Raw genomic sequence first — 23,899 nt, 5'->3', positions numbered from 1 at the left:
ATTTTTATAAATTTTAATTAAATTAAAATATTTAAAAATAATTAAAATCAAAGTTTAAAAGAATTAATCTAATAAATATGAAGTGTGATATTTTTTAAAAGTAAATGAAATGTGATATTTTTAGTGGGCCAGAGGAGTATAATATAAATGGTTAACATCTAAAAGTTAAAATATTATGCACTTATTATATTTAGAATTTAATTTCTACAACTTTATTTTAAAGATTTATTTTTTTTATTTTTCAAATTAAAAATTCAGGTCTATTTTGAGTCTCACTCTAAATTAAACTCCCAAATCATCTGTGAAATAAAAATAATATACAAAGGGAAAAAAAACTATTTTTCTTAATTTTTCTCTTATAATAATATTATTGATTGTTATTTTAGTATTGGACTTAAACACCAAGTGAGGCAGGTTTTATAAGTAGTATAGATAAAACGTGAAACCAAAAACCCTTCTCTGTTAAATCTTCCCTTTGAGTTGGTGTTTACAGACATGTCTTTGCTCTCAGATCTTGTCAACCTCTACCTCTCAGACACCATTGAGAAGGTCATTGCTGAGTATATATTGTATATTTTTTTTCGTTTTTGCTTTCAATATTTCTCTCTTTTTTTTTTCATGTCTTAGTATGTCTTGTAAGACCAAATTTATGCCCGGGCCTAAAATTACAACCCAAATTCCAAACCCAAAAAAACAAGGCCCAGATGGTCCAAAATTAAAACAATTTCAGCAAAAAATCAGAAACCTAGAAACCCTAGTGCGCCGCATCTTGCTACCCATGTGCCTCCAGCGTACTCGTCGCCCGAGGTCTGCCACCGCCAGCCACCTTTGCACCAAAACGGCAAATCTTTGCCTCTGTTGACCGCAGCATCTGCAAAGGAAAGCCGAAAGAAATACCTGCAAAAGAAGAAATAACAGCAAGGCAAAAAGAAAAGAGAAAAACGAAAAAATGTAAAACATTTGGTTATATAAGCCACCAACCCAGAATGTAAAAAGGGGGGATTTGGATTGAAAAAAAATATTGAAATCAATAAAATCAAAAATCTTTGAACAGAAGGTTTCTTTTCTTTATCTTTTTCATTCTTTTTTATGATTTGTTTCTGTCTTTCTCTTTTTATTATGTATGTATATATATGTATATAAGAATATATATAAAGAACGAGATGCAATCTTACCTGGACTGGTGCACCGTCAAAAGCCTCCATCTCCTCTACTCAGATCGGAGAGAAAAGGGGAAGGTTTTGCGCCGAAACGGCGCTCTTAGGAGGCCTTCAGTTTTTTTTTTGAGTATTGTTTAAAGAGGGATAAGGTTTAGGGTTTTCTGAAGCAGTTTAAAAGAGGGATTAAACGACGCCATATAGAGCCTGCTTCAGTGGCTCTAAAACGGCGTCGTATGAGGCCTTTAACCCGCGCGTGTGACCCGACCCAGGGGAGGATCCGCGTGTTTTCTTCAAGTGGAATATTTTCGCAATTAGTCCTTTTAATTTTATATCGCTTCCATGTAAGTTTTCCACATATTTTCGATTTGGCCACAAATTTTTATTTTTGATTCATTTTAGTCCACATCTAAGCGCAGCGTTTTGTGGCTTCAGGATATTTACCATTTTGGTCCCCCCTTTTTTGGCGCGTTATATAATTTAGCCTTTTTTGTTTTTTATTTCAGTTCCGCCCCATACTTTAGACTTCACTTCGATTTAGTCCCCTTTTAACATTTACACCATTTTCTTTATATTTTTATCATTATCATTATTATTATTATCATCATTATTATTGTTAACGTTATTATTACTAGTAACTATTATTCATTTGCTTATACTTTTTAAAACTTTAGGTGTTGCTATTTATATAACAATGTATCCATACATATTTTTATTTGTTTTTTTTGTATATATATATACGTATATATTATTTTTATTTGATACTTTATACTCTATGTACATATATATTCCATAACTTTTTATATTTGTATGTATACACACATACTTATATTATATATATATATGTGTGTTTTTAACTTAAGTACATACCTATATATATACCCACCCTTTTATAATCTATATATATACGTGCCTATTTTTATAATTTATATGTATTTATATATTTTCACACATTTTTTAAATTGTTTATATATATGTATATATCCATATTTTCACAAACACATTAATACCTGCTTATATATTGTTTTATACTTTATAATTCCAACATACGTGTATATATATATGTATTATATTTCTATTCCTTACAATTGTTTTATTTTGTATTTATTTCATTTTCTTTATTATTTTGAATAAATATTTTAATTTATTTGTATATGTATGTTTTTTTATGATTATAAGTATGACTTCTATTTATTTTGTATTGCTGCTATTGCTCGCATCATTTTCATACTTCTGCCTGCATTATGATTTTATCAACTCTCGTATTTTTACTACGATTTTCGTATTTCATTTTGCTCGATAACAACATTTGTTTAAAAATTGGCGTTTCGTGATTAGGTTTGAGAAAATTATACCCTAACTTACTGGGTTTCGATTTTCACGATAAATCTAAATGCACGAATTTTTTTTAACCCAAGTTTTAAACAATCTCGGGATTTTAAAAAGAAACGCGTCCTAACTTACTGGTCGTGATCACATTTTCAAGCCTGAGATGATTAAAATATCTTTTCAACGAACAAATTTTGGAGTTTTTACGTATCGGGAATTCGATACATTGTGTCCTAACTTACTGGATATGATGTTTTCTTTCTCGAATAACGTGAAATATGCCCATGTTCCTAAAAATTTCCAACATTTTAATACGAGGATCGTACTTTCAATTTCTTTAAAGTTCTCAATTTTCGGCACCAAAACATTAAGTAATCAACTAGGTACCAATTTTGGGCGTATCGAGGGTGCTAATCCTTCCTCGTGCGTAACCGACTCCCGAATCCATTTTTCTGAATTTCGTAGACCAAAATCGTTGTTTTAACAAAAATTAAACCGTTTATTAAAAACAACCACTTTTCGAGGTGATCCAATCACACCTCATAAAAAAGATTGGTGGCGACTCCCGTCTCATTTTTCAAAACCCAAGTCGACCCCGTTTTCAACCAAAAAATGGTGTCAACATGTCTCTTTTGCTTTAAAAAACTGAATCAATGCGACTTTTTCTCTGCTGTATGTGACCAATTATGGAAACAGGATTGGTGGATCTGGGATAGACCTTAGAAGCAAAGCCAGGGTAATTCTATTATCTCTTCTTCCATTGGAGTAATACTCTTTTCTTTTGTTTTTAGTTACTATTTTGGTTTTTGATTTATATGGGTGACATACAGACTCTTCCTGCCCCTGTAAGTGATCCTCAAAAGCTGCCAAAATGGAACTACGATGGTTTAAGCACTGGCCAAGCTCTTGGGAAAGACAGTGAAGTCGTCTTATAGTATGCTTTTTTGCCTTTTCCATTTCATAAATAACTTAGTTGCTTATCAACATTATATATTATATACTATATATATATTTATGTTAGCCAACTGTTCTTTTTGGTTTCTAAAAATAGCCCACAAGCAATATTTAAAGATCCATTCAGAAGGGGCAACAATATTCTGGTATGTTCCTATCATGTCATGTATGAGTAACTATTAACGAACAATATTTTTGACTCATTAATAAATAATAAAATCCATTAAATGTTTAGGTGATTTGCCTACACTCCTGCTGGTGAACCAATTCCAACAAATAAGAGATATAATGCAACAAAAATATTTAGCCACCCTCGAGTTCTTGCTGAAGAACCCTGGTCTCTTCTTTCAATTCATGTCTAGTTGTTTGGATAGATTCTTTAAGTTGTAATGTATTTTATTCTTTTTTCCTTTTATGCAATAAATAAAATATATCTATGGGATAGAACAAGAGTATACTTGTTAAAAAAGACGTAAAGTGACCAATTGGGTGGTCTATCGGTGGTTATCCTGGACCAAATCCATGAGAAACGAGAGTGGTTTTGAAGTCATCAAGAAAGCTATTGAAAATCTTAAACTGAGGCACAAGGACCACATTGCCGCATATGGGGAAGGCAACGACCGCCGTTTGACCGGAAGACATGAAACGACCAACATTGACACCTTCTCATGGGTACCATCCAATTTGCTCCCAATCTTATCCTCCCATAATTTGGGTTTGGCAAAGCACATATGGAAAATGAACATGTTTTTATGTTGCAGGGAGTGGCGAACCGAGGAGCTTCAGTAAAAGTAGGAAGAGACACAGCGAAAGAAGGCAAATGGTACTTTAAAGATAAGAGGCCAGCTTCAAATATGGATCCATATGTTGTCAATTCTATGATTGTTGAGACAGCCATCCTCTGCAAACCATAAAGCATTGGACATCAGATGCAATATTGTTGATTGCTGGCAGTTCGTATATGGGTAAACCACTCTACATATATATTTATATATATATATTACTTACCTTATTTTTATCCATATCTTTTTATTAAAATATTTTACTAAGAGTTCAAATTTAAATAGATGACCAACTCTTTTGATAACATTTTAAATTTAGTATAAATTTTAATAATTTAGTCATAAAAAATAGTTGTGGTTTAATTTCGTTTTTTAAATAAAAACCCATCAATTTCTTCTAAAACCTTTTGCATTATTTATATTTTTAATATAAAAAAATGTTATTAGATATATTGGAGATCTTTTTAATTTTCAAAAAAATCACTATTTATTTAATTTTTATTTTTTTAAATATCAATAAATAACCAAATGGCTATCCATGTATAAATAATGGGAAGGGATCATACATGGGATTTTTTGGATTCATCTAAATGTAAGAAGGCGGTTGGATGCAAATGGATATTTGTTGTCAAAGCAAACTTAGATAGATTAGTGGTTAAACTCAACTTGTTACAAAAGGCTATGCTAAAATTTATGGGTTAGATTACTTGGATACTTTTTCTCCTCTGGTTAAATTTTCTTTTGTTCATCTATTTATTTTCATAGTAGTTTTTTGTATTTGGTCACTACATTAGTTATATATATAAATGATGGTTGTCGATTTTACTAATATAATCCTACACTTAATTGGCAAATTTAAGCAGTATAGAGAGTAGGGTCGATCCCTCAAAGACTGGGTCTACTGCAAATTGTTTCTCTCTCGACCAGATTTATGTCTGGGTAGTTGTCGTGCCCAAGAAGTTTGGGGGGATAAAATATGAAACCTGAAATAAACAAAGTAAAAAGTAAAAGCTGAAGGCAATTAAATAAAAAAAGGTTAAGTAAATTTGAAGAAAAATCAATTAAATTTAGCTCAGCTTTAGGCACGGGTTTTTCCGTCTTTGAACCAGTCCTCAAAATTAGATGAACTCCTCTTTTCCAATAAGCTAGTTATAGTTACCAAGAACGCCTCGGACACCAACTCTTCCTTGAATAAATTAGTTATGGAACGTCCTATAACTAATCCTTGCCGATCGAACAACCTTCGAAACGTTCGTGATTTAGAACTCCAATAGCTTTGCATTGTAGAAGAGCTTAGCTCGAACCAATGCCCTCAACCGCGTGGGATATTTAAATTCGGTTACTACTTCCCTTAACGAAACCAAACAGCAATCCCCACTTGACATGCCAATGTGTTCACGGAAAACCGACTAGACAATCGATCCTTTCGGAATTCTAAATGTACGTCTAACCACACTAACTCAGACGACGTCCTTTTGACTTAGTGTTAATTTGACTTTTTGAGTTGACGAAGTCATACTTTTAATCTGAAGAAATAATAAATACTAAAAATTAGGAGTTAAAGTGCTCGGGTTCGTAACTCACAGGTCTTTGACGAGTTTAACACCGACCTATGGCTGAAAAGGGTTTAGTTGACTAAAGTTTGGGGCATGCTGGAGTTGGGCATATCTGGAGAGGGTTGAATAAACGAAATAAGGTTGAAATGGGTAAAAAGTGGGTGGCGTGGTTTAAGTATGTGGTTGGAATTTTTAATTGGGTATAAGAATGGAATGGTTTTAGCCTACTAGAAATGAAAAATGGTTTAAAAAATAAAATGTAAAAGAGGGTGTGGGTTGGTGACGTAGGGTTTGACTTCTAGTTCAATGTTTCCAAAGATGCAAATTAATAAATGAAAATATAAGAAACCAATGACAGCAAATAAATTTGCAAGAAGGAAGGGAATATTATATTTAAAAGATAAAGCTTGATGATGAATTAAACACAATACCATCTATTTATACTAGTGGCTTTGAGCGAATTTTCCTAATTAAAGGCCACTATACATAGAAAGTGCATAAAATCAAGGGAAAAATATTCCCATGATCCCAAATATCAAAATAAATCCCTACATATTCTCTTACTAAGTCAATCAGAAAATTTCAGCCAATTACAACTTTTCAAAATTCCATTTTAGCCCCCCTTCTTTTGCTTCTTCCTTCAATCTAGTCCAATTGTTTCCCTTTTTTTTCTTCTATTTAGCCCCAAATTGCACCCCTGTATAAAATTCAATATAAACATGGAAAAAAATCAATGGTGCATTCTCATAAATTGACCAATTTAATTACATAAAATATGTAATTTCAGCATTTAATCAATAAAATACCTTTATCCATGGAGATCTCCCAAAAGAGGTATATATATGGATTTGTTGCTTAATGGGGCGTATGAGAAGATTTCATCGAATGAAATCTTTGTATGGATTGAAGTAGAGTCTTCATGCTTGGTTTAGAAAATTCAGCGAGGTAGCTCAATAATTTAGGTTAAAAAAAAGATGAGACCATTCAATCTTGTATAGATGATTGATTACTAGAACCATTCTCCTTGTAGTATATGTTAATGATATTATCATTAAAGGGGATGACGATGTAAGAATTATGTCTCTGAAGTCTTTCTTGTACACCAAATTCCACACAAAAGACTTGGGTCAATTGAAGTACTTCCGGGGAGGGGGTAGAAACGATGAGTTGAAAGGAGGGAATTTTTCTCTCTCAAAGAAAGTAAGTCCTTGATCTTTAAAAGAGATAAAAAAAATTGGTGGCAAAACCTTGTAGGACCCTAATGATTCCAAATATACATCTTACAAAAGATTATTGTGACTCATTTAATGATCCTAAGAGATATAATAAGATTGTTGGGAAGTTAAACTATCTCATAGTGGCTCGTTTAGACATTGCCTTTGTAGTGAGAACTGTTAGTCAATTCATGTCTGCACCTACAGTTAAACATAGACAATTCAAGAAAAGATTTTAAAGGAACACTATTTTTTTTTTTTTGAAAACTTAGTATCATGAAAAAGTAAAAAGTAAGTTGTTATATCTCAATTTAGGGGAATACAAGGCTATGCCATTATCCACAAACGAAATCATGTGATACATCATCTTTTAACTAAAATTAAGTTGAAGCATTAATCACCAACAAAACTTTAGTGTGATAATCAAGTTGTTCTTCGTACTACATTTAATTTAATTTATCATAAAAGAACTAAACATATCAAGATTAATTAATTGTCACTTTATCTATAAAAAGTTAGGACAATGTAATCTCCTTTGGTCATACGAAGATAGGAAAACAAGTTTTTAGTGCGTTTACAAAAATATTCACTACACCAAAACAGGCTTTTAGCGGCGCTTTTTTAGGCCTTTAGCGGCGTTTTTTAGCGCCGCTAAAAGCATTAGCGGCGCTTTGAGAAGCGCAGCAAAAAATGCCGCTAAAGGTCAAGGTCTTTAGCGGCGCTTTTCTAACAAACGCCGCTATAGATCGGGATCTTTAACGGTGCTTTTCTCACAAGCGCCACTATAGCTCAAGTCATTTAGCGACGCTTTTCCCACAAACGCCGCTATAGCTCAAGAGATTTAACGGCGCTTTTCACACAAACGCCGCTATAGCTCGATACCTTTAGCGGCGCTTCTCACAAAAACGCCACTAAAAATATAACATTTAAAAAAATTATTTTAATCAAATAATATTTATTTTTATGATAAATATTATATTATGTTTTATTTTTTAAATTTAAACTTTAAATATACTTTAAGGATAAAAAATATTATTTAAATTAAATTTTTTTATGAAAATTTTAACTTTAAAACAAAATATAAAAATTAATGAATTTAATTTTAGAATTTAAAATAATAAATTAATAGCACAATTAAAATTCAAAAGTTAGAAAAGTTGTCGCAAATATTAAAGTAAAAATAAAAATTTAGAATCAAAACTAAAATAAATAATACATATGAGAAATAGACTGACTAGTTGAACTTGCCTATGACTATACACATTGCAAGGTAATAAAAAATACAATGCATTTTCTTAATCAAGTAAATCTTGGTAATAAAAAATACAATGCAAACTACATCTACTACATTCCTGGTTATCCAATCTTCATGTACCCTGCTGAATTGGGAAAATAATTATTGTGCGTTAAAACAAAAATTGATATTGACAAGTTAAATATGAAGGGGAAATAACATGAATGCAAAAATTAATACTCGAGGAAATTGACAACTTAGCTATCTCAACCATGGAAATGAATTAGATATTGAATAAGAGAGATTACAGCAATGAAACCAATGAATTCCTAGTTTACATATGTATGTGCCACTGGACTTGTTAAGTGAAGAATGAGAACCAAATTTTTTTCAATGACTACAGGACATAAGACCAAGAGCATCAAAAGTTTCCAAACATGAAACAACTAATCTATTAAGCAAGTCAGAAAATCAACGAGCTTATTGTTTTAGCTAATAGTGGAACAAGGAGACAATTGAGATCAATTGAGACTAACCTCGGCTGAGATGCAGAAGTTTCACAACAATCAGAAAAGATCACCTTGATATACTTATAATCTTTGCACCATAAATAATCAAAGTAATAATTATTGATATTATTCACCTTGTTGCCTAACCTCACATAATAATCAAAATAAATTTTAAAACCGCTCAGAAATTTTAAATAGATTACATCAACATATATTGAGCATAGCAACCTTCTAAAGAGAAAATCAAACAAATCAACTAAACGAACATAGAAAAATTGATGCTTCAAACCAAATCAACTGTCTTTAGTACTTCATACAACACAGAAGCAATTCTACATGCATCTAGCAACTTCTCTCCATGACTAATCCAGAAAGAAAAAGGAAACGGAACAAAAGTGAATAACACGTTAATTTCATGTAGAGGACATATTTTTTGTATAAAGAGCATGCCTTAAAAAGTAATTTAAAAACAAACTAATTATAACCTTTTTTCCTCTTTCTTTCCCTAACTTTTTTTTCTTTTTTCTCTTGTATTCTCCTTTCTTATCCTCCATTACTTTCCCAAATCCATCCTCTATGGGGAAGGAGTTTAGAACAAAAAGGAAAATAGAAGATTTTAGAACTGCCATTTCATCACAATGTCAACGACATTTAACAAAATTAGACAAAAAAAATACAATTTGGATAACTATTTTGTAATTTTTTTAATTACATGACAAAAAATAAAACTTAAAGCATAATTGTAGCTTACCCAAAAATTAATAAAATTTAAGTCATGAATAAGTATCTTTTGGCTTTGCATCATTGATTCATGTGAATAAAAGGCATCACTTCAGCCATGTAATTATTATATGATTCTCAACGCCTTTCATAGAGTTATTCTAATAATATTGTTATTTAAAAAGATAAATCATGAACAATACAAAGCAATATCTAGCACCAAACACAAAACAAGTATCAAATATGAATATAAATCCGACACATTATATTATGTAGCATATATATGATAAAGTTATGTCATTGATGCCCTACACGCTCCCTTTTACTCATTAATGGCTACCAAAATGATGATTAAAGGACACTAAATAAACCCTTTTCTCACTTTAAACTGAAGTAAACAAGTAATAACAAAAAAAAAAGGAAAAAAGAGAGAACAATGATTAACAACATAGCCCATGTTAAATTTTTAATTATAGCAAAATCCATTTTTCTTAACAGTAAATTACAAACTTAGCTCAGCCAGTACTTAATACTTATGTTGCGAAAAATGGTCATTGGTTCTGTTTAAGGTATGCATGACAACCCTCTCATTTCACCATCCCTGTAAAATGAAGCTAGAAGTCAAAAGATTCCTTGAAAATTACCATTCATTCACTACTTTTCAAATTCTTCAAATACTCTATTTTTTTCATTCACTACTTCTTTTTTGGCTACTATTGTATTTATGTAAATAGCAGCAGAACAATCCTGAACTGCAGAAGGCATGTTAAAAAGCACAAAGCGAAAACATAGAGAAGCTTCTTCATGTGTATATATATAGTATTAAGCAAATTAGAGATGTACCTTGAATTGAACCCCAAGACCGAAATTCGTGTGAAAAATGGAATGGTTCCTTTCATCAGCTTCATCGCCGGAAGAATACTTGACCCCACATGCAGCAGCTCCTCATTGTTGGACCGAATGATACCTCTATAGAATAAATTTTGTGGACTAATATGAACTACTCCTCACTTCGCAGACTTTCACGCTCACAAGGATAGGAACCGTAGACATCGGGCAAAGCAAGCTTCCATCATTACTATTTATATCAAGTAGAACGAACTTACAATTGCCTGGTGCAGATCATTTTTGCTACTTTTGTCAGAAATGTGCAGCTGCCCAAACACCTTTTTCCATTGTGCATTGGCTCAAACTTTCTGGAAAGTGATAAAGAGTAAGCATTTGATCTGTTAAAGAATTTTAAGTAGCCCATTTCGTCGCTTTGAGAATGTAACTTGCCTGCTCGTATCGTTCTCTATGCGCCTCATTTGTGCTTTTCCCCTCACCATGATGAGGATCTTCGTACCTTCAAAGCCAACAAAACATATATATATGAAATACCAAACAGGCATTAAAACAAACACATGGAAAACATAAGAATATAACTAGTTCTTCTTGTTTGTATGTGGCGTAGTCATTCTACTGCTAAAATCTCCACTTAGCTGGGAAGAAAATTGATCTGCAAATCCTTCATAATCATTCATTACATTCATATCATTATATAATTTTGAATGACAAGTCTCAATTGCTTCTCTCTGATCTTTCTACCAACAATTATTCAACCACTATTGCCATCAATATTTAGAAATCAGAGTGACTCTAGAACCTAATTTTCTTTAATCCCCTAATTACAGATAGACAAGCTGATAAAATTGAGACTGTAAATGAACATATAAGATCTTACCTTATCCTTCAAAACAACGGAGCTACTTCCTCCTATCAGAATGGTTGCTTTTCATCAACAGGATTCGAATCTGAAACTGACTCCATAAAGGTAGCTTCCTCAATAGACCCTTTACTCTCATATTCATCCGGCACTTTACCGTTTTCATTTGCCACAGTTGAGTCAGATTCATCTTCTTTCTTCCCAAATAACTTAGATGGAAGAATAGATGAGACAGCCGCTTTTGCACTTCTCTTGGCTGCTTCATGGAGGAAGAGAGATTTTTGGATTTTGCTAAAAGTCCAGCGGGACTGTGATTGTTATATGTTTATGAATCACGATCGGTTTTTTTAAAAGTTCTGCAGAGAAAGAAAAAATAGCTTTCCAAATTTGGGTGTTTAAGAATTAGGGTTGAGGAAGAAAAGATAGCAATGGGCATAGAGTTAAAAATTTTAAAGGACGGTATGTTTGTAAAGTTGGGGGGTTTCAAGCGGGGAAATTAGGGATTTTAGGAGGGAAAGTTGGGGATTTTGGGTGAGGGTTTTTTTTAGATGGCGCTATTTTTTTATAAAATTAATTTTTTGTGGCGTTTTTTATAAAAACGCCGCTAAATGTTTTGCTATATAAAATGACTATTTTTTAAAATAAAAATTTTTTTGTAGCGTTTTTCTTTAAAACGCCGCTATTGCTTACCTTTTGCGGCGTTTTTTATAAAAATAAAAAACGCCGCTAAATGTTTTGCTATATAAAATGACTATTTTTTAAAATAAAATTATTTTTTGTGGCGTTTTTTATAAAAACACCGCTATTGCTTACCTTTTGCGGCGTTTTTAAATGTTTTACTATATAAAATGGCTATTTTTTAAAGTAAAATTATTTTTTGTGGCGTTTTTATAAAAAACGCCGCTATTGCTTACCTTTTGCGGCGTTTTTAAAAAACGCCGCTAAATGTTTTGCTATATAAAATGGCTATTTTTTAAAGTAAAATTATTTTTTGTGGCGCTTTTATAAGAAACGCCACAATTGCTTACCTTTTGCGGCGTTTTTATAAGAAACGCCGCTAAATATTTTGCTATAAAATGGCTATTTTTTAAAGTAAATTTTTTTTGTGGCGTTTTTCTTTAAAACGCCGCAAAAAATTATTTCATTTGGAATAAAACGACATTGTTTTGTTATGCTAAAAATCTTTTATTTTGTCTGTTAAAAATTATTAGTTAAGTGATTTTATAAAATATTTATTATTATTTTTTATAAATTGAATTTTTATAAAAAAATCAAGTACTTTCAAAATAAATATCGTATATTTTAATAAGAAAAAATGATTAAATGGTTGTAATTAATTATTAAGTTACAATTATCCAATGTAAGCAATTAATCTCTCACATATCAAATTTCTATTAAAGATTGAGAGGTTAATTATGATTTTATATTGTTCATTTTCGATCTAATCTCCATTTTATTAGAGATATTTCATCCTAACTAAAATATAATTATTTTGCTAGATGTTCGATGTGGAATGATTTTAGTTTTTGTATTTTATTTTTATTTGTTATAATTTGGTCCTATATATCCAAAATAGATAGCTACCTATCTGTATCAATTTGTTACATTTTTTTATTTGTTAATTTTTTAAATCTATTATTTAAATATATCAAATAGTTTAAATTAAATATTTTTAGTCATAAATACCGCTAATGTTACCTTTTTCGACGTTTACGGAAGAAACGCCACTACTAAATTAAATTCTTGTAATGAAACGACACCGTTTTGAAAAATTCTAAATCATATTAGCGGCGTTTTGGCTATAAACGCCGCCAAAGCTTGCATATTTTACAATTTTTTATATTCAATTATTGTATATTGCATATCAATTTTAAACTAATAATCTTTACAATTTATTATTTCTCTTTTACAATTACATAAGAACTTATTTAATATATAAATTAAAAAAATACTAATTAATCTAAACCTTAAACCCTAACTCGACCTCGAATCTCTAAACCCTAAATCACTAACTCTTAACCCCAAACCACTAGCATCTAAACCTTTTTTAATATAGAAATTAAAAAACACTAATTAATCTAAATCATAAACCCTAATCCGACCCCGAATCCCTAACCCGTAACCCCTAAACATTATTTAATATATAAATTAGAACACACTAATTAATCTAAACCCTAGACCCTAACCTAACACTGGATCTATAAACCCTAAATCCTTAACTCTTAACCTCTAACCCTTAACCCATAACCCATAAACCTTCAATCACAACCCTTAAATCAGAATCCCTAATCCATAATCCCTAATTCCATAATCTATAAACCTTAAAATTGCAACTCTTAAACCAGCCATAAATCCTAAATTAACCATATATATACCCTAAACCATATAAATTAAACCCTAAACTATAATGATAATTAAATTAAATATTTTAAAATTAATACTATCGTATCTTTTACAATTATATTTGAAATTATTTAATATATAAATTAAAAATCAATCAATCATGTACACAAAAAATTTTAAAATTATTTTAAATAATAGTATTTTAATTTCTTCATTTTTAACAAAAAGTTTTCTATGTTTTTTTATTTCAAATTATTTTTACGTGTCATTATTTCAAATTTATCCATTTTTAACAAATATTCAATTAAAAATAAATTAAATAGTAAATAACAGATAAAATGTTTTTTGTGGTGCTTTTTCAAAAACGTCGCTAAAGCCTCGAGCATTAGCGGCGCTTCTTGGAAAACGCCACTAAAGATCTGAGCATTAGTGGCGCTCTTCTAAAAACGCCGCTAAATATCCGAGCATTAGCGGCGCTTTTTCTACAAAAGACGCTAAAGATCTGAAAAGGTAGAAAACGATGTCGCTGGGCTTAGGTTTTTTGCGGCGTTTTTCCAAAAAACGCCGCTAATGCTCATTTTTAGCGGTGCTTTCCTGGAAGCGACGCTAATGCTCGACCTATAGCGGCGTTTTTTGTTCAAACGCCGCTAAAAATACCGCTAAAAGACTGTTTTGGTGTAGTGATTGAATGAAAATCGAGTTAATTATCTGTATAAGAAATTGGGCATCGTCAACATCTATGCTACACCTTATAGGGCAGTGTCATATGTTGTAATTATATTTTCAATTAGATGTAGACAGTAATTTAAGCAAATTATTAAGAATCAATTATGTCGATAACTACATTGTATAATAGAAAAACTAAAACTATAGTGAAGCATGTGGTGATCCACATCATATGCCTAAAATTGTGAGCCTTCACCATAAAGAAAGGAACCAAACGGATAAATTTGGAGATATACGCCGCATCACCCAGCACCACTCCCACTAACCACTCAACCTCCCAGGGATTAAACATAATTTTTTTTTATTATTTATTTCTTTAAAGGCTCAAAGTATAATATTATTATAAATTATTTCATAAATTAAATAGAAATTTTTCATTTGAGGGGCCAAAGTTCTTGCCTGTCCCTTCATATTCGCTCTTATGTGTTATATCCGTGAGTAAAAAGAAATTTATTCGAGAAATTAATAACAGTACTTGGATTGAAATAATATTAAAGCTTTGTTTAAAAAATAAGGTTTAATAATAAATTTGACCACTAATATTTGCATGTTTTGTCAAAATGATCTTAATTGTATTTTTGAGCTTTTTTTGTTATCAACTTTTGTTATTTTTTTTTAACAAATTTTATAAAAGAACCGTTAAAAAAGTTAATGAGATGATGTGGAATTTCATATGTGGAATATTTTTAATGAGATGTAACTTATTAGTTAGATAACCCAATAAAATAATTACATGTGGAAAACAATAAAATAAATAAATAATTCATGAAGTTAAAAAAACAACTCTTAATTTAAAGAAAATAAACGTAATTATCTAAAAAAATTTCAAAATGAATGCACACATTCAGTATTTTCAGTTTGATTTCTCAGTAAACAAACATATGCATTCATTTTGAAACATTTTTTTAGATAATTACTTTTATTTTCTTTAAATTAAGAGTTATTTTTTTAATTTCATGTATGATTTATTTTATTATTTTCCACATATAATTATCTTATTGGGTTACCTAAATAATAAATTACATGTCATTGAAAATATTTCATATCGTCCACATTAATTTTTTTAACGTTACTTTCATTAAATCTGTTAGAAAAAACAGTTTGAAAAAAAAAAAACAAAAGTTGACAGCAAAAAAAGGCTCAAAATACAATTAGGGTCATTTTGACAAAACATGTAAACATTAGTGGCCAAATTTGCAATTAAGCCAAAAAATAATATTGAAGTTTTGAATTTTGGGTTTAAATTATTTTTTGTAAATTTTATATAAAAAGATAAAGAAATATTCTCATAGTTGTAAGTTTTTTTTTTAAGTTTTTCTAGTTTTTAAGATTTTGTGAGATTTTGTTCAATTATTTGGCAACTAAGCACAATGATTAAAACGGACTTAGTTGTCAAGTTTAGTTACTAAAATGGACAAAAAAAATACATGTATCAAGGTAGACTTAATTTCCAAGTTAGGGACTTAAAAGTTATATTAACCCTTTTTCTTTTGATATATGATGTTAAAACCATGTATTTGATTAAAAATTTTAAAATTATTTTTTGTTATTTAATATCTATACTTATTATGAAATACTTGAATGAGTTGGTGTTACAGTTTTTTTTCTTGTTCAAAATAAAATTTTATTAATCCCAAAAGAGCGAAAGCTAACTGAAAGGTTAGAAAAACTTTATTGATCGAAAACTTCATTGTTGCAAGTTAACTGGGTATTAACTTAGTCGGAAAGAGATTAATATATTCTTTCTTTTAAATGATAACTAAATTATTATGATGTTTGTCTTTTCATATTTTTATATAATATTTAAATAAAACAACTAAAAATTACGTATGAACACATGTTTGATAAGATTTCAATTATATATTATATGCATATAGCTAATTGAAAACCTTGGTAGTCATTTGGAATTATAGCAAGATAATCAATATTGTAGCAATGGATGTGTTATTTTTATTTTAAAATTAATATTAATGTGTGTTGTTGTACTGCTCCATGTTTATTGATATTTTTCTTTTAAAAAAATCATATATATACTTGCAAATATTTATTTTAAAATGGTTAAGTTTAATAACTTCATTAAACGATCATATTTACTTTTAAATGTAATTATATAAAAATAAGAATAATTAAAAATTGGTTTAACATATTGAAATCGTACATTAATTAGTATGGGGTGGTAGGCATAAAAACAGGGGAATGGCTATGCTTCTTTCCACGTCAGAATCATTTGGTGCGTAAAGCTTGAGTGATTGCAAACATTGGAACAAAACAAAACACAGAAAAAAAGGGGTTAGGTTCCATGTGTGAGAGAGAGATAAGATTATGGTTTATGGGGGGAAGACAACGTGCGAATCCACGCATCTCATCCTGAGATGTTTACGCAATTTGCATGGCTTGATGGGGTGTAAGATTTGAGGTTTAGATGATCACTGCAACCTAAAAGTAGTTGATCTACCCACGTCTTTTGTGATGTTGAAATGATAAATAAAAAGGCTGCTGTTGGTTTGTTCTGCTACGCACCATCGTCGTCAAGTGGTGGAGTGGATGTGTACTTGGAATTCACTTATGCCACCCCACCTTTTACCTTGATTCTTCCCACTCATTTTTCTTGATTGGATTCTTTGGGGATAAGGAAACACTTAGGCCCCTCGGGGGATAAAGGATTTTCAACTTTGATTTTGTATTTGAGATATTAAATCATTAATATAAATATTTGTTTTACATTTATTAGTGGTCGATCCTCACCTTGAGTATAAAATAATTTTAAATATCATGATCAGCGTCTGCAGGATAAAAAAAATTAATCACTAAACTTAAACTAATAAATACCTTGAAAAATAAAGCTTCTAATGAGTTTGGTATGTTTTTGACTCGATCTATAGCTGCTTATAGATTGACTAGTTGATGTTAGCTTGCTAATTCTATGGGTAATTTATATTTTAAATTATTGAATTTACAAAATATAAAAGATTAATCACTAAACTCAAACTGATAATACCTTAAAAAAAACTCCTAATAAGTTTGCTTAGATTGACCAGTTGATGTTAGCTTGCTAATTCTATGGATAATTTATATTTTAAATTATTAAATTTAACATCAATTTTCATATATATCATAAATTTTTATTTTAAATACATTATAGCATTCATTGTTTTTATCTAATATTTACTTTTTATTTTAACTATTTTGATTTATATTTAAATATCCTCAAACCAACATCCCTTTATTTATTTAAATTATTACAGATTAAACTAAGACTCAGCTAATGATTATTAAAAATTAAAATCACTTATACTAACACCATTAAATTTAATGAAAAGCTGGAACAACACTGTTACTTTGCATTTTTTTTGGATACATGGATCAAATTTGTCGAAACAGATGTTAGCAATAAAATAAAGCGGATTCCTAACTAGCTTTTAACAGTTTACTTACCTCTTTATCGACCCAGTTCAAGGCCACAAAATAAGATTTGCTTACACCTATATGACTAAATAACTTCCGCAACATGAATTTGGTCGGAACTCCCACTTGATATGGACCTTTCTCCCATCAACAATTGCTCTTAAGAGTTTATCCCTGGTCCAAAAATTTGCTGATGTGAGTCCCTTCCGATGCGCTGCCATTAACGAAAACCGAGCATCCAGCAGTTTGCTTTTCACTCCTGTCATTAGATTTGATTATGGATCAAGTTAATGCAAAATTTTGAGTTTTGAGTTAAATTCGATCCAAAAAATAGGTCTAAAATTTTGCTCAAGCCCAATTCAGATAAAAAAATACTAAACCCGAGCCTGACCTGTCCGTATTAAAAAATATTATATTATTTTTATGTTTAAAAACAAGTTTAAAAAATTATAATAAATCAAATATACTAAAAACATTAAAATAAAGGTTTCCCAACAAATTGAAAATACATAAACAAAAAAGTCTTTATACTTAAACAACATTAAGATTGTTGCAACTTAGTAAGCAATTATCTCTAAAATAGTAACAAAATTAATAATAAAACAAAAGTTGTACAATATCTAAACAAAAACAACAAAATAATATCAATATAATAACAAAGTGGTAGCAAAATAACATCAAAGTGGCAGCAAACAACAACAACAAAAATGGTAAATAGTAGTAAAAAATTTTAAGCAAATTCAAGTCGAGCCCGAACCAAAACAATATTACCCAAGGCTCGGCTTGTTTAGAAAATGGACCTTATTTTTTGTCTAAGCCTATTTTTTTTCAAATCCTCCCACTTTTCAAGCGAGCCTTCAGCAGTGGACGAATTGGACGAATGACCCAATCCATAAGTCTACCTATCATGCATTCCTTAATGACTTCCCTTATCCATAACTTGGGTGTTTGAATAAGTATTACAATACTTGTCCTCTTTATACTCTTCTGCCAACTTTATCACACTGATAAGGTTTGAGGATTTTCCTTCAAAGATAACTTTGTTCCTTTTGGAGCCATACATGTGCAAAATTTGAAATCATATCCTTACTTTCTTTAGTATCAAAATTGGTTCTTCTAATCATTGAAAGAATCCAATCCTGAAGAGAACTCATCCCTAGTCTATTAGTTTTGATACCCAATTTGGATCCAAGCCAAACAGCTCTTGAAAAAGTGCAGTCACGGAAAAGATGTTCTAAATCCTCTTTTCCACCATGGCATAAAACACACTCCACATCCATTGCCTGCATCCTTTTTTGGATTTCCCCTTTACATGGAAGAACACCATTAAGGATTTTCCATATGAAAATAATAATTTTGAAAGGCAATTTACTTGCCCATAGCAACTTCCAATCCCTTCTTTGATTTGATCATTGATGTGCCTCGTGGTATTACTCTTACTGCACTTGATCTTCTCTACATATATCGACTTAACTGAAAATTTTCCATTGTGATTGAATTTCCACCTTGGTTCCAAACTTCCTTCAAAGATCGGGATTTCATCCTTCCATCTATCTATGTCTAAATTACAAATCCTTTCCTCAATTTCCCTCTTTTGACTTTTGTTTTTGTTTTCACCTTTACTCATTTGAATCAATCTTTGCCATACAATCCCTTGTTTAACCTTTTGTTTTCCATGTACTATGCTCTTGCATACTCAAGAGTTTCCCCTTTTAGCTTCACATAGGAAGAAATCATTATTTTGGCAATATTTCTTCAGCAAGGTTTCCTATAAGAGCCAATTATGATTATTTATGATTTTCTAGGCTTGTTTTGCGATTAAAGCATTGTTCATGACTTCCACTCTCCTTATTCTTAGTCCTCATTGATTCTTATCCTCATATAGTTTGTCCCAGTTAAGATAGTGTATTTTCCTTTTCTCTTTATTATCACCCCCACCAAAATTCACCAATAATCCTATCCATCTTGTCATATATTTATTTTTGCGCCTAAAATCATGACATCCGATAAATGAAAATGCTTGATAAGATGGATTTGATAAGTGTCAACTTACCATCTTGACCAAAGGTTCTGGCCTTCCATTGAGCTAATTTTGCTTCCATTTTACATAGGATATGTTGAGAAATTTTGCTCTTTTTATTTTGCATTCCAAGCTCCATGTTTGCCCCCTTCGCTTGTCACTTTCACATGGAGTAGACTCCTAAACATTCGTTTGAATTTTGGATGGCAATATTCGCTAAATAGAAGATCAAACTTGTTGTAATTTATTTGAAGTCCTGAGCAGTCACAAAAAAATATCAAGAATTCTTTTTACCTCAAAATAGAAGTCCCTATTAACCTTTAAGAACAAGTAGCTGTCATTTGCAAATTGGAGATATGAAACAGAGATGTTCCTTCTCCCAACCTTGAGCCCTCGAATAATCTTTTCCTTCTTTGCTTTGCTAATCATAAGTGACAAAATTTTGACAAAGCACAAATAAGTAATGGGACAATGGATCCCCTTGTCTAATCCCTCTAGGAATGATGACTTTTATGAGGATTTGGTGGGAGATTGAAGATATGCATGTGAGGATTAAGTTAGCCTACTTCTCATCAATGTCACTAGTAATTAGAACAACCCTAACAAAATTCCAATTCAATCTATTGTAAGCTTTATTCATATCCAATTTGATCGCACCAAGAATACCCTTACTTTTTTTTTCTTTGATTTGGCTCAACAGTTCTGAGCAAAGTATAATGTTATCACCAATTTGTCTTCCTTCCACAAAAGCATTTTGGAATGTGGAACTTAAGGTACTAAGAAGTCTTAAGCCTACATACGAGTATTTTAGCAATAACCTTATACACTACATTGTATAAACTTATGGGCCTACAATGACTTACCTCTTCAGGGTTATTCCTCTTCGGTACCAGGACAATGAAGGTCATTTCCTTGAGAATTTTCCCCGTGTTCAGGTAATTTAGGCAAGCATCTGTTACCAATGTTCCGACCACGTCCCAATTTTGTTGAAAGAAAATTGTTGGATTCCCATCTGGACCTGGAACTTTTAAAGGCTTGGTTAAGCTATCCATCACGTATTTAAGTATTTTTGGCATTTCCAAGCTTGGACAGAGGTCTAGCATTTTATTAAGTTCAACTTTATCTTGATATTGAAGATGCCTTTGAAGTGGTTGATGAAACAATTTTAACTTCCGATTCTTCCTCCAGTAGATTCCCCTCCTCATTTCTTTTGGTAAAAATTGAATTTCTTATTCTTCTCTTATTTGTCATCGGATGGAAAAATTGTGTGTTTCTTTCGCCATTAATAATCCAGTTCACTCTCGATTTTTGCAACCAGTATATCTGTTCTGCTTCAAGTATTTTCTCCAACTCTAATCTCAGGCTCCTTTCATGGCCCGCAGAGTGCTCATCGTGCAGATTTTGTTGTGCTCCCTCTAATTTTTAGATCAATTCATTTTTCCGCACATGGATATTACCAAACTCCCGCTTATTCCATTTCTTCAGTTCACCCTGTAGAATCTTCATTTTTGACATGAGTCTGTAGGTTGGATAGCCATCCACTCTTGTCTCCCATGTTCTCTTAATAATATCCTTACATTTCTGATCAGTTAACCACATAGCTTCGAATCCGTAGGGGCGATACTTGAACCTATTTCTTTTATTAGAGTCTAAAATTAACATACCAAGGTCATAATGAAAGATGGGGAGTATCGTACCATTTGATCTCGAGTATATCAACCACACCTCCTTTTGTACTTGTGAAGCTATAAGCTTCATTTCGTCCCATACCTCTTTTCGCTTATGGTTTTGTGGATAGCTGTAACAACCCGTGATTCATATCGGTTTTGCACCACATCGTACGGAAGAACATTACAAGGGTTTACATTGACTATTCTTGAGTCCTGCCACCACAAACAAAACCCCCCACTTTTACCCTTGTTTCCTACTCTTACACAACCATTAAGACCTGAGCGACGACCTAGAAGCAACATATAATTTAAAGATTTTTTAGTTTCCATAAGGATTACAATATCGGGTTAGAACTTCTTTACTTGGGAGCGGATTATCACCCGTGATTTCCAACTGTTCTGCCAAAAGCCCTACTCCCTCCGTCTCAAGTTTCTCTAGCTGCTGTCTAACCACACTTGCATTAGAAAAAAACTTGGGCTTCAGCACTGCATGAGTCAGTTTTTGATTTTTTTTTTTTCCTTCCAGGCGAGTCCGCATATTTTGTAAATGTCATTAAAACAATGTCTAATTGGCATTCTAAGTTAAACCATTTTCAATGTGTCGACTTATTTCTCCTTATTTAAACCTTGTTGATGGCTTGATGCCAAATAGCCCACAGGAAAATGTAACCCAAGTGAACCCTATCAGCATCTGCATTTTGCAGTCATGACCAAACCCAGACCAGAGGATCATCAGATGTTGAAATTATACCAAAATCAAAGCCCATTCACTGCCAAACTTCCACAATGAATTGCTTGTACAAAGCAGATAGAAATGAAGGTAAAGTCCCTTGCCTGTTCAGGTGAAAGAAAGAAACAAATGCAATATATATACATATTATGTCCAGAACTTCAGTATAATCTTTTGAAAGGGTGACATAAATTATAGTCTCATTAAAAGTTTTACCCTTAAATTTGGTACTTGACCTCTCTCTCCATCACAAGCCAGTGAGCCACGTGAACTCAGCTTTTCATTCACATGAAACAAACTAGTGCAATATACATAAAAATTAATTAGGTTTATCAGATTTTTTAAATTATTAATTATTACTCAATTAAAATAAAATATGCCTCCTCTACGTTTCCAATTATCATAAAAATCCTAAATCAGATTAAAAAATAAATAGTAAGTAGATTTATTAAAATTAGTGTAGAGACAAAAATCTGAGGAAGTGATGGTAAAGCCAAAAATTACCTGTTTAAGTGCAAAAGTTGAGTCCGAAGCAACGTAACTTGAAAGCAAATTCGTCTTTCACATTTAGAATGAATCATACATGCATGTTCCCACCTTTAGCCAAGAGTAATGGTTAAGAATAAAACTACCATGGATAAGGAAAATATATATCCCACCCGACTGGATCAAGAATTAGTTTAAGTATAAGTTTGAAAGGCATTGAATTGATTTATTCGGGAATTGATACGAACTTGTTGAACCAAGTAAAAAATTAGTTGAATCATATTTTTTATATATTTTTGAATCAGTGACCTGATGCTGATTGATTCGACTACTGATTTATTTTTAAAAGTTGTCCCAGAGCATCAGTTTTTGAGAATGTTTTATTTGGGATTTTTTTTTTTAAATTATAAGTTTAAGTAATTATTCGATACACAACTTGCGAAGATTTTTTTAAATTTTATAAACGAGTTAAATGAATGACAAATGTCTCATTTATATATATTTCTATTATATCTTATAAAATACGTTACACTCTATATCCACTTGAAAAACCATGTATTTCCTTATAATTTTGAAAAAGTTATAATATTCAACTAAAAATTAGGGTTGATTTAGATGGTTGTCATATGGTTTTTGGATTAACTGAGCATTTTAGATCATCTTTTTTACTATTCGTTTGCCTTTCTATTAACACCAATTAGATATTTTGACTCTTGGGTAAATTTCGAGTTGCACTGGCAGAGGAAAACAGTAACACCAATTTCAAAACTGCGTTAACAATTGAAACATAAATTTATACAAAAGAGGAACATTTCCTGGAAACAGAGGGCAGGGATTGGGAAAAATATATCAGTACTGTTTCTTTAACATGTTCAAAGATTGAACAAGAAATAAAAAACAAAACCTGACTGCAACCAAATCCATTAAAATTGATATATTCATGGGGTTGTGACATCCTTTACCAGTTAGCCAGGCTTCCATTAAACCTATGATGAGAACTTTCCCATCCAAATTCCAAAACTATTACATATATAGGGGATCAAACCCAAGGGATGAGAGAGGTGGGGCGGTTAACCCCAAGGGAGACCTGGAAAGCTGGTGTCGAACAGGTCTGACCTCCGGCTGTCCAATTCCAAACGCCCAATCCATGATTTGTTCGGAATCAGATTCCTGCTTTATTTTTCTGACTTGGCTGTGAACTGCAACACGACCCCTCTCTTCCTTTCCTTTCAATTCACTCCTCTTCTTCCTCTCCTCCATCACACTTTCAATTCATGGATCCTTTACCCATAATCTAGCTTATTTATATCAAGACACAGAGAGGCGGAGACGTAGGCACTGCAGGGTTACAAGTTTGGT

General features: G+C 31.4%; 2 long non-coding RNA genes and 1 other non-coding gene across 3 annotated transcripts; 1 reads left to right on the top strand and 2 right to left on the bottom strand.

Moving 5' to 3' along the window:
• Positions 1–440: 440 nt before the first annotated feature.
• Positions 441–1,349, bottom strand: LOC107890864 (uncharacterized). Its single transcript, XR_001682072.2, has 2 exons — positions 1,176–1,349; positions 441–897 (listed from the first exon to the last, which is right to left on the bottom strand). It is a non-coding gene; the product is annotated as an uncharacterized lncRNA (long non-coding RNA).
• Positions 1,350–3,001: 1,652 nt separating this feature from the next.
• On the top strand, positions 3,002–4,934 carry LOC107892484 (uncharacterized). Its single transcript, XR_005918243.1, has 5 exons — positions 3,002–3,222; positions 3,317–3,420; positions 3,538–3,586; positions 3,676–4,112; positions 4,202–4,934. It is a non-coding gene; the product is annotated as an uncharacterized protein (transcript).
• Positions 4,935–8,227: 3,293 nt separating this feature from the next.
• On the bottom strand, positions 8,228–10,650 carry LOC107890865 (uncharacterized). The gene is made up of 2 exons (XR_001682073.2): positions 10,299–10,650; positions 8,228–10,056 (listed from the first exon to the last, which is right to left on the bottom strand). It is a non-coding gene; the product is annotated as an uncharacterized lncRNA (long non-coding RNA).
• Between the last annotated feature and the right edge of the window lie 13,249 nt (positions 10,651–23,899).

The sequence above is a fragment of the Gossypium hirsutum genome, chromosome D09, assembly GCF_007990345.1.
Source record: "Gossypium hirsutum isolate 1008001.06 chromosome D09, Gossypium_hirsutum_v2.1, whole genome shotgun sequence".
NCBI classification, from domain to species: domain Eukaryota; kingdom Viridiplantae; phylum Streptophyta; class Magnoliopsida; order Malvales; family Malvaceae; genus Gossypium; species Gossypium hirsutum.
The sequence above is the reverse complement of the archived record's forward strand: the minus strand, read 5'-3'. Positions and strand labels throughout refer to the sequence as shown.